Below are 12,411 nucleotides of genomic sequence, written 5' to 3'. Positions count from 1 at the left end.
CCTCTCATCCACAGGTGGATCCATAGACCCATTGGACTCACTGTGAGATGCACTTGGACCAGGACTCCATTTATCTTCTGGCGTCTGTGAAGCCCAATTCTAACAAGGTGCTATGGTAGTGTTTGTGGTTTCATGGCACCCATGTCAGCTCAGATTCTTATCCAGCAGCTGTTAGAGGATCTGGGCTTTCCTCTTTCCCCAGTTTATATTTACTCTGCTAAGCAGCCATCAGCCCTTTGGGGAAGGATTAGAACAACAGCTACTGATTCTTGCTGTTATGTTGCAGCGTCTTTCTTCAAGATCTCCCTTCAATCACTGAGCCCTAGTCTAGCACCTCAATATGTATTCCCAGACTTATATTCTTCTGGTTCCTGCTTTTACATATTTGCCAGAGCTGATAGTTTGTTGGTGAATACTATCTTTCTTCCTAGAGAAGGGTCAATACTTCCCACTTGTGCTTTGCAGAAACTTGACCCTGGTTATTGGTCTAGAAGCAATGAGGGGAGGTGGGGCCAGATTTTGAGGAGGATAAATATTATCTTGCAAGACATTCACCTCAGGTAAGGCATTTGTATGGTCTCCAGATAATGGGGCTGCTCTCCTCTAACAAGGGAGAAGTAGACACATGTGTTTATTCAAGTAAATCTGGGAGATTTAAGGTTCTCAAGTGTATCTACCAGAAGTTCCCCATCCCAGGTCTCAATGTCCCACTTCTTCTGTATCAGAGTCTTGACTTTACTGTAGGGAACTTGTATCTCTACCACAGTTACAATCAAATATTGTGCCTGATTATTCAGCACAGTCTGTCCTCAATCTACAAGAGAGGAGCATCCTTTTAAACATTGCCATATAGACTTCTAGATTCCACACCAGACCTTGGAGTTGATAGCTGTCATTTTATTCTTTCAGGGCTTCTGTGATCATTAATGCCAGACAAGCAATTCCGCAGTCCTCATTACCATTGCCTACATAGATTTGAAGGGCTAGAGCTATTGCAGAAGTTACTGTATTTCCTTTCACCTGTTCCCTACCCCAATCCACAGAAGGTGAAGGTTTTAGTCTTTGTGATGCTACATGCCAGGGATTATCACCTCCACTTTTACTGCCAGAATGAAGTACTTGCTGCCTTCTGGTTGGGAAGCAAGTCAATTCTAGAATCTCACTCTGAGGATCCTCTTCCTAAGACTACTTCTGGTACCAACTGTTTTAGGGAGGTGTAACAACTAGATTTTGCTGCATTATGAATCACCCCAAAACTTAGTGGCTTAAAAAAATAACCTTTTCTTTAGCTCATGATTATGTAGTTTGGCAATTTAGGCTGGGCTTAGCTGGGTGGTTCTTCTGGTTGGGGCTGGGCTAACCTGTGTGGCTATGGTCAGCAAGGAGTCAGTTGCAGATTAGCTTTGCCGATCTCAGCTAAGCTCTCTCGTATATGGGAACTGAGATGAATTGCTCTGGTCCACATGTCATCTCATTATTCTGCAGGGCAGTATTTTTAACATAGCAGAGGCAGGATCCCAAGAGAGCAAGAGGAAGCATGTGATGATTATTTAGGACTAAGCTCAGAACTGGCACACTGTCACTTCTGTTGTATTCCACAGGGTAAAACAACTCACAAGACCAGCCCAGATTCAAGGAGTGGGGAAATTGTCTTCATGTCTTGATGCAAGAAGCTGCAAAGTCACATTGCAAAGGAGATATAATGAAGGGAATATTGCAGCCGTTTTTGCCACAATCTACCAAGCTGGATGCCCCCCTACCACGAGCAGACCTTGAGACAAGGAATTGATTGCAAGCAGTTGATTCAAGAGGTGATCTAAGAAGCACCAATAAAGGAGTAGGGAAGTGAGACAGGCAAGGGAGGAGAGTCCATGCAGGTGTGCTCATGAGAAGGTGCTCACTGTGGGAAACTGAGCTCAATCCCACTGGAGGTATCTGGGAACCCATACAGAATCTATGTCAGAGGGGAGGGAAGCTGGGGCATTTATACACCAGCTCCTGTCAGTCATTGCCTGAGGGCTGCTTCTGGAGGCATTGACACCCTAGGACTTCTAGTCTTCCTCTAGGTGGCCAAGCTTGCTTCTATGAGAGACAGTCACAGGTGGTTACAGTAGAGAGCCCCTGTGTGTAAGGGAATAGTGAGGGCAAGGGGCCAGGGGCTGAATAGAGGGTAAAGTGAGAACGGAGAAATGACCATAGAATTTGGCCACCTAATGGTCAGTGGGGATCTTGACAAGAGCAGTTTCAGTGGAGTGGTGGGAACAGAGGCCTGTTTGAAGTGGGTTCAAGAGAGAAGCGGAGGAGAGGTGGAGGAGAAAACGATGAAAATCTTTTCAGCGGGCTTCCGCAGTGAAAGTAGCAGAGCAATGAAATAGGGTGGAAGCTCGAGGGGGCAATAAGGCCAAAGGAGGGTTTATTTTTTTATTGAAGGATATATTGCAGGCCAATTGTACGCAGATGGGAATGATTCAGTAGAGATGGAAAATGAGATGACACTTGAGAGAGAGTGGACAATTGTGGGAGTGTTGTCATTGGGGATGTGGGGAGTGGCTTTAGATAGAGCATGCAGAAGTTCTTTATGTCATTCAGACAGCACCTCTTCAAGGAGGCTTTCCTTGATACGCAGTGCAAGACAGCTCTCTTTCACTTACCCTGTCCCATGTTGTGTACATTTATTCCTTTGTTATTTATTGGCTTACTATAATATAAGCCCCATAAGATTGTGTCTATCTTATTTAAATGCTTAGTCACAGTCCCAGTGCTTAGAACTTGGCTGAGTACATACGAGACAATAAATATTTGTTGAATGAGTGAACGAATGAAAATAGCTTTATAGTATTCTTCTCCATCTAATAGGAAAATTCTTCTGTAATGGGTGCAATTCTATAAGCCTTGGTCCCTGCCTAAGAATAGGAGGGGCCACACTGTACGCTTGAGTGATGATGAATCAAATCTATATGCACACTGCAGGGTCAGTGACTTCTAATTAGGAAATTTGACTTTTCAAGTTGACAAAAGCAGCTTCAGTGGAGTGGGGGTGATAGAAGCTTGTTTGATGTGGGAGAAAAGAAAAGACCAAAAGGATTTTGCCAACCAGTACAGCAGGTCACTCCTACTGGTCACACCTTGTATTACCTTCCATCTCAAATCCTACTTGTTTCTTGTTCCAGTTCCTAACTCTCTCCACCACGTCCTCAACAAACAGTTCGAATTCTGACATAAGTGAAAATGAATTCAATAATCTGATTGATCAATTGATTGTCTCTAGTTCTTTCTTCTGGTTACTATGTTTACTACCTTCCTTAGCAGCAATCTGAATGCCCGTCTTTCAAGAGTGGTGGTACAAAAGGGAAAAACCAATCTTTCCTCTAGCTAGCTTGCCTGTGAACTCTCTGTGGGCGTGTGACATTAAAAAATAGAAGTGGCAGAGCAGTACGCCCAGTTACTTGGGATTGCAACAGAGTGAAACGTGAAGTTTGCTTTTGCATTTCTTTCAAAATGGCTCCAATTGAATAATGAGTGTTTTTGTTTTTGTTTTTTTCCATCCATATTGGTTTCCAAACAACAAGGTCAAGTTGGTTGGCTTTGGGGAACTTGGCTGCAATGTTGGCCATTACATACTAGCATATGAGAAGATTCCCGTCCTTCTCCTGTTGAATGCCTGGTCAACAACAGGGGCTAAAATGAATAGAAAGTTAGATTGGTTGACATTTAGTTCTGGGCATTATTTTGATTTTCAAGGCAAGTACTTTCCAATTTAATTCACGTTTGAAATGGTTCGTGGATCATTCCATGGAATTGAGCTTCTGACTCCGGTGTAGTATTCAGTATTTGCTATGAGATCAGGATTCAGCAAAGTGTTGCTTCTTAATTTGATCAGGTTCATAGTTCAACTCTAAATATTAGTATTGAAATTGGTTTGCTTAATTATGTGATAGCCAAATAGCTAGTGACCACATACGAAAAGCTTGGTGTGATATTTATTGCATCCTGGAGATTAATGCTATTAATTCTTGATTGTGTGGATGTGGATTATAAATCTCATCTGATTTTCCCTTTTCAGATTCTGGGCAGTAATCTGTATTAGAAAAACAAAGTTCACAGTATTTGAGTTGTTGAACATGAATAAATTTTTTTTGCCCAGTATACATATTTTGGGACATTTATGGTTCACAAGTAGCTTGCACATTGCTTGATCAAATCAAAGCGTAAAGGAGGTAGTTTGGTTTAGATAGACAGCACAGCCTTGGATTCAATCCTAGTCCCTCCACTGACCAGCTGTGTGCTCTTGGACAAGTAATCTTCCATTCTGAGCAAGTGTCAATTTGCTCATCATTACATGGAGGATAATCCAAATATGTGCCCTTTATTACTTTATACAGGATTATTGTGAACTAAGGGCAGGAACTGTGTCCTATTCAATTTGTATTCACATTGTTACAAACACTATGTAGTTGTCTAATAAAAATATATTGAGTGTTAAATGAACTAGAAGATACCTTGCAAACTGTAAAGCAATATATACATATACATGGAATTGCGTAAACTGTTTAATTGTCTAAGTCCTTCTTTCTCCTCCTCCTCCCTTCTCTCCTTCTCCTTCATGTTATAATAGAGAATGAAAGAAGAGTTTTTCCAGAAAAGCTTAAGGATTTCTTCCCTGATATCCAGCACTAGTGCAACTCATGGTTAGGACAACTCACTCAGCTGGCTTTCTTAATTGTTTACTCATTCACTCATTCATTAATTCACCATACATTTCTGAGCACCTTCAGGGTATAGAGTTGGCTCTACGGCTGATGTTGAGAGACCAAGATGTCTCCCACATCTGTGAACAGATTTGTTTTGGAAACAGATACAAGAGAGCCACTTAGCTTTGGTGATGCACCACAGCCTGACTGTCTAATCACATCAAGAAAAAGTGAAATAGAAATTCCTTCTCCTGACCCGTATGTCCTGCAGTAGTAGAAAGTCAGGAGAAGGGAGTAAATTTTCTTGTTTCTATGGATACAGATCTGATTAGAAAGGCAAGAGATATGCATAGCAACTACCTAGATGGTAGAATATGGTCCTCCCGCAGGGCACATGTTGCTGTGGACGCCAAGAAGCACTAGCTACGTGGCTGGAAACCGAGGAGAGAAAAAGAATAAAAGTTTGGAATTGTTTTGTTCACAAGACATTGAGATGTGATTGAGTAGTTATAGAAACATTATTGGTTTGAGGAGAGGTAAAGATTTTGATGTTTTTTTGCAAATATCCATCTATCTGCAAATAGGCACAAATCCATAAACGCTGTCAGAGATACTAAAAGTCTTGTGGAATCTGCTACACTTAAGATCCTTAGACCTGGGAGAGATGTGTGGGAACGCCGATAAGAGGTGGAAGGGATGACTCCCTAATGCTGAAAATAATAACAACAACAAAAGCAAGAGCTGGCAGATATTGGGCACTCCTAGGTGTCAGGGACTGTGCTAATTGACATATATTCATTATCTTTTTTAACCCTCAGCACCAATATGTGAGGAGCACGAAGCTTATAAAAATGAGGAAAATGAAACTCGGCAAATTTAAGGAAGTCATCTAAGATCACACAGTTAACGAGAAGCAGAGCTGAGATTTGAGCCCATGTCTGTTGGACTCCAAAGTCCAGGCATTTAATCATTACATTATATTACATTCTATGACGTCTTGACATCCCAACCATTCCAAAATGGATTCTTTAAGGTAACATATCACCTATTTGTTTACAAGTTTTGTTTATGCAGTCCATTTGATTGCATCTCCAAACACAGAATCCAAGTGTGTAATGAAAGAATATTGTAATAAAGGAGTAGTGAGGGAAACCACTGATGTCTGGGATTCCTTCTCTGCATCTTATTTTATAGTAGCTATCACCAGGCCAACACCTACCATCAGGATGGGCAATTCCACTGGGGGAATAGAATTATTGTGGTCATATTGTGTTGACAGGCTGTTCAGGGAAAGCAAAAAATGTGCATGTTAGAGATGAGTCTAGGATTCCATTCATCCATTTGTTCAAGAAATATTTATTGAGGGCCTACTATGTACTAAAGATCTAGAAATGAAAGATGTGGCCTCCACCATCAAGGAGAGAGGAGCAAATCAGAAAATCAGTGTCACATGTGTGCTTTAACAGAGGCATGCTCTGGGTGCCATCAGCATGCCTAGAAAGATCATGGAATTCAGCTTTGAATCTAGGAGAATGGAGAGGGAAATATCAGGAATTGCTTCCAAGAGAAGTTGGTGCTTCAGTTGAGTCTTAAGGAACAAGTAGGCATAAGCCAGAAAGATTCAAGGGATGTCTGTGGGATATCCCTGTGGAGATGTCTAATAGGCAATAAGAGTTTGCCAGTCTCACAATCTTTCAGTGATTTGACAATGAACAGAACTGAAACAGGACCACTGCACAGGAGCAGACAGTGCATACAGGTTCTCCTAAGGGCTAAAGTGAGACTTTTATATTTGGGTAACATTTTTACTGATCACAAACTATTTTATACCATCATCTCATTTCATTCCCTTTGAGACAGACATTATTCTGCTCATTTTACAGATGAAGATGCTGTATGCTTTACCCAAGTTCCCACAGCTCTGATAGGTGGGGCTACGATTCAAACTCTCACCCCCCACCCCAGGGCCCTTTCTCTGTACCACATGGCCTCCCTCCAACTAGAGTGTGAACCTGCCAAGAAGCTGCAGGCTTCTGAAATATGCTCTGAGGACAAAAGATGCTATACTAGGTATGGGTGGCTGCTGGGCGGGAGCAGCTGGGACAGATGGTGGGGGACAAGCCTGGAGGGCCTGGTGAGGAGGCCAGCGGTGGCAGGAACAAGAAAGCAGGGATGGGTCCAGTGTCTGAGAGATCAGAAGGTCAGCCAAAAGGCGCTAGTGGCAGGCTTGTGTAGCTTTAAATCTAATGCTAAAAGTTTGGGTTCATTGCTTCTGTTGGCCCACAGGTCAACTGTCCCTCCCCACCAGCTAGGTTGGATTCTCTTCTTCTGACCAATCAGAATGAACCTTAGCTATAAATGACCAGACTAGCTTGGATGGTACTGAGATGCTGGGTGCCTTGCCCACACCCTCCCAACACAGCACTCATCACGCAGGGGTAGGATTGTCTGATATTTGTCTTCACTCCTCAAGTTCTCCAATGCTAGTAGCTGGCATGTTGTGGGCAAAAAAACTTTAAATGAATTACTGAAAGGAACACAGGCCATGCTGAGGAAACAGGGGAGTAGATACATGGTCCCTGACTTCACAGAGCATCTGATGTGAATCCTGATTAGATCATCTACACCAATCAAATAGGTTTACAAACAACTGGTCTTTGGGTGTTGTAATTGTCCTTAAATGATTGGAAAATCAGGAAATGTGGTCTTTCGTGGAAACAAAACACACCAGGAGTAGATCATTGTCCTTTGTATGTGCAGCCCGACACAAATGCAGCACAGCCAAGCTGGGCGCCAGCTAACTTTAGGAAATAGATTCATTGATAATTAAGGAGTTCACTAACATTGGCTTACAGTCTGATCCCTTTAAGGGGTATCTTTTTTAAAGATCCCTCAAAAAATTGGAAAAAAAAAGTCTTTAGGAGCCAAAGGCTGAAGCTATGGTGGTGTAATTATAGGCTGTATATTTGACATTTTAGATGGGAAATGTCCTCTGAAGTCACTCTGCCAAAGGGGCTGCCCAGCTAACAGCTGACTAGCTCAGAGGACATTGATGGCCAAAATGAAAGCTAATCTGTTTCTGGAGTCTTAAGAGATCATGGGTTCTAGAAAGGAGAGCTATTTGCCATTCTTATTTGGAAGAAAACTCAGGCAGAATAGCATGAACAGTCAAAGGCAAGTCTTCAGAGAGAGCTCCCTCTGTGGTGAGAGGGCGGTAAGGCCACCAGAGGCCTTTCCCAAGGAAAATGTTGGTGCACCTCTGGCTTCTTCGTCCTGGGCTTTGCAACAAATCCCAGACCTAGTTCTCTCCCTGTTTTGTAACAAGATGCTTATTTTCCCTTCTTTGAAGTCATGAGCACATCTCTTTTCTTTGACAGTGCATTCTTTCTGCAGCGAAGTATGAGCAGCCGTCCCAGGAGCCCTCTGCTGGGGACTCCCTCGCCCCCTCTTCTCAAGTGCAGGAGGTGGTACAGAGGTGCCCTGAGGCAGCGGCAGCATCTGTCCTGAGCGGGAGCCTGGTGAACTGCCTTTCCCTCAAATTGGCTCCAACTAGATAGTTTTTGATGGTGCTGTGAAGGGAATGCTTTGTGAAACTCTCAGAGGTGCCAAGGAGCTGAAAAAAGCTGTAGAGAGAATAAGGGGAGATCTGAGGGCTGCCTGCAAGGATTTGGAGAGTTGTCATGTGGAAGGGGCAGCAGGGCAGAAATTGAAGATTCCTGTTGAGGAGAGGGCCTCAAGATCATCTAGTCCAACAGCCTCCTTGGACCAACGAAGTCACTGGGCTGGAGGGCTTGCCTGAGTGATGGATGGAAATGATAGAAAAATTAACTCAGGCTTAATATTCTTTTAAATAGTCTGCTACCCTACAATGGAATGGGTACCCCATGGAACAAAGAACTCCTCTTCATTGCCTAAATGTGAACAGGGACTAAATGTCACCCATAGAAGGTGTGATGGTTAATTTTATGTGTCAACTTGACTGGGCCACAGGATGTCCAGATATTTGGTCAAACATTATTCTGGGTGTGTTTGTGAGGGTGTTTCTGGATGAGATGAACATTTGAATTGGTAGACTAAGTAAAGCAGATTGTTCTCCCGAGTGTGGATGTGCCTCATCCAATCTGTTGAAAGCCTGAATAGAACAAAAAGACCAGCCTCCCCTGAGTAAGAGAAAATTCCTCCTGCCTGACTGCCTTCGACCAAGGCAAGACCAAGTTGAAATATTGGTCTTCTGCCCTCAGACTGGAACTTACCTCATCAGCTCTCCTGGTCCTCAGCCATTTGGACTAGACTGGAACTAACCACTGGCTCTCCTAGATCTCCAGCTCACTGATTATAGGTCTTGGGACTTCTCAGCCTCCATAACAACATGAGCAATTCCTTATAATAAATTCTCTCTCTCTCTCTCTCTCTCTCTCTCTCTCTCTCTCTATATATATATATATATATATATATATATATATCCTATTGACTCTGTTTCTCTGGAGATCTCTGACAAATACAGAAGGGTCCATAGCAGCACTGTCCAGTAGAAATATAATGTGAGCTGTGTATATAATTTTAAAATTTCTAGAAGTCACATTAAAAAAATAAAAAGAAACAGGGAAAGTTAATTTTAATAATGTATATGATTGAATTCAATATATCCAAAATAGTGTTTCAACATGTAATCAATATTCAATATAAAAATTATTAATTAAATACTTTACACTCTATGACTTTAAAATTCAATTTACCTTTTATACTTAGAGCACATCTGCATTCAGACTAGCCATATTTCAAGTGCTTAATAGCCCTTTTCCTGTGCTAGAATAGATATGAGACTAAATGACTTCTAATGTTGTTTTATTCTCCCTGAAAATAGATTTATCTCCATTTATTCAGCACATATTTATTAAGCATCTACTGTATTTAGGTGCCACACTAAGCTCTTCAAAAACAATGGCTAAGCTAGAACTTAAGAATGTTTTAACGACTGGGGAAAAAAACTCATGTTGGATGGAACTAGCTTGCATTCCTATATCTCATTTCTTTGTTATTGACAGAGAGAGTGATGATCAGGAATTTATTCATTAAATGAACATATAAATTCATATTTGACCTAAATTAGCTTCTCCCTCACCTGTGATGGCACACACACCGAGCCCCTTCCCTGGGTCTTCATAAGCCTCACCGACTAGCTCTGATTGGCCCCATTTTGGCTGATCACAGCTACGCTGTACGTCTCTTGTTTGGAACCCCGAGTGCCTGCTTATGTATTGTCATTGAGAAGTTGAGTGACTGAAGAAATGGTTGTACTAGCCCTGAAACAGGGAAATCAGAAGGAAGGCTGGTCTGGAGGGTAAGATGAGGAGCCTGGGCTTAGCAATTTTGTGATTGAAGAGACAATAAGATTTCCAATTAGAAATATCCAGCAGGGAATTGGAAATATGGCCTGGCAAGAAGCATCAGTCCTGGAGGCACTTTCCCCATAGAGCAGTGAAGGTTGAAACCCTGTGAAGAACAAGGTATTAGAGGAAGAGAGCAGTGAGAGACAGACTCAAATGCACCACGGCTTAGCCATAGGGAATACACACATTTATGGGGAGAAATAACCTTCAATTCAACTCAACACACCATTATTTGAGTGCTTACTATGGGCCAGGTGCTGTGTTAGATATGGGATTCAGGGGTGTAAAAGACAGTTACAATATCTGCTCTTGTGGATCTTATGGTTTACACTTACTGAAAAGATCAGCACGTGTCAGGGGTCAGCCCAAAGGCCACTCATTTCAACCTTAATATCCTAGCTCAGTGGTAGCACAGCTCCAGCCTGACCTCTCCAGCATGGACAGCAGTCCTTCCCGTTCTGGGGAGGTACTAAATCAGAAAGTCCTTTGACCACCTCAAGAGATATGAGAACAGATACCATGTCCACACATCACATGGTATGGATTTCCATCTCCTCACTATTGGGCTACTTCCCTCGGAGTGTCAAAGCCCATCTTAATGCACACACCCCAGCAGGGCTCTGGTCTGGCCAGCAAGGAAAGAAAGATGGCTGCCCGGAATTCAGCGCATAGTATGTTCCAGACATGCACTCCACTAGATGCTTTACAGCCGTTAAATCCATCATTACCTCATCAATCAATGAGAAGGGTTAGACTCCCTTGTTCTATACCCCAAACTTCTCCTAATATAACCCCAAATTCACTTACATAATTTTCCTTATTAAACTTACAACCATCTTACATTGTTCTTAACCACTTCTCTTTTTCCTCATACTCAATCTGGAAGATGTTTTGGAGGTATGAAAAATGAATATTTTGCCGTTGGTTCATTGTTCCAATCTGTTGATTTCTTATTGTCTTCATTGTGTAGTCCATCACTTTAGGTATAACTTTCTTAGCTTCACAGCATCCAAAAATGAGAATAGCACACTATCAAGGTCTTTATCTGAGATACTATTAAATCCTACTAGGACAGCATCCCTATGTAATCCAATTTAGAGAGTTTTAAAGGCCAAGAGCAGAAACAAAGCTGTGAATACTGGGGATAAATTTTCAAGAAGGAATGATGTGGTTAGCAATGCCAAACGAAGCGGGGAGTTCAAACCGTGATATTCCTGGGAAGGACCAAAGAGCAATTTCATCAAGAGAAGCCACACTACAGGGGGTAAAGGCAAGAATAGGTGGGGAAGAAATGAAGGTAAACTGAATGCACCAAACAGTTCCTTAAATGTGAACGCACCTGGTTAGCTCTGGCTTTCTGCCACATATGAGTATAGGCTTTAGAAAGCAGCTAGTTCTTCAAGTGCTTCGAATTCTTTGAAAGAATTTCTCCTAAATTCAAAGTGCTTCCAGATAATAAAGGTGGTGTTATTTTTCATCACCAATTTTGCTCCTGTTATAGGGAAGCCACTTTTAAAAGAAGGGAATGAAACAAAACGTAAACTCAATTATCTTCATCCCAGGTGGTGCTCTGGAAGAGGCTCTGTTCTTTTGTAAAAGAAGAGCAAGCATTTTCAGAATCTAATTTTTTATTTGCTTGTGTGCTACTATTCAGCTTACTCATAGTTTTTATCTATGAAGGAAAAGCAGTGAAAAGAACAGGAAATTTCACCACGCTGCAGGAGCTGTCAAAATGGTTGTCTTAGCAGGAAACTACACGTTCACCCTAACCACAGTTCCAGTCCTGCCCCTTCATTTCCTTGGTCGAATGTTTGGCCAGAAAAGGAAAAACAACACTGAGGATAAGGTCAGGCAGGGATTCTCTCATATTTTTGGACCTTAAATATGACCCCTTAATAACAATAATGAAAGTAAATATGTTGATTATTAAAAAACATTTTTGACTATTTAGTATATGATAGCCTCTGTCTTAAGATCTGCACGTTTTATTTTATTTTATTTTCATAACCCCATGAGGTCCATCTTATTATCCATATTCTACAGATGGGAAAATGAGGGCCAGAGCTAGAAAGTGATGGAGGTAGACAGTGGACATCAGAGCCCCAGATCTTCATGACGTTATATTGTGTGCACTTCGCACATCACACTCTCCAAGCAAGGAGAATGCTTGGAGATTCTAGTGAATGAATGAAGAATAAACGAATGAATGTCAAGAACAGCTAAGCAATTGGATTAACAGACTAAAGCTTGGAAAAAAGTTCTATTAATCACACAAGCAAATTATATTGGTCAAATATAATAAACAAAGAAATCAGTGAAAATCCAGCAGG

Source organism: Ceratotherium simum, chromosome 13 (genome assembly GCF_057802395.1).
Source record: "Ceratotherium simum simum isolate JZ-2026a chromosome 13, ASM5780239v1, whole genome shotgun sequence".
NCBI classification, from domain to species: Eukaryota; Metazoa; Chordata; class Mammalia; order Perissodactyla; family Rhinocerotidae; genus Ceratotherium; species Ceratotherium simum.
The sequence above is the reverse complement of the archived record's forward strand: the minus strand, read 5'-3'. Positions refer to the sequence as shown.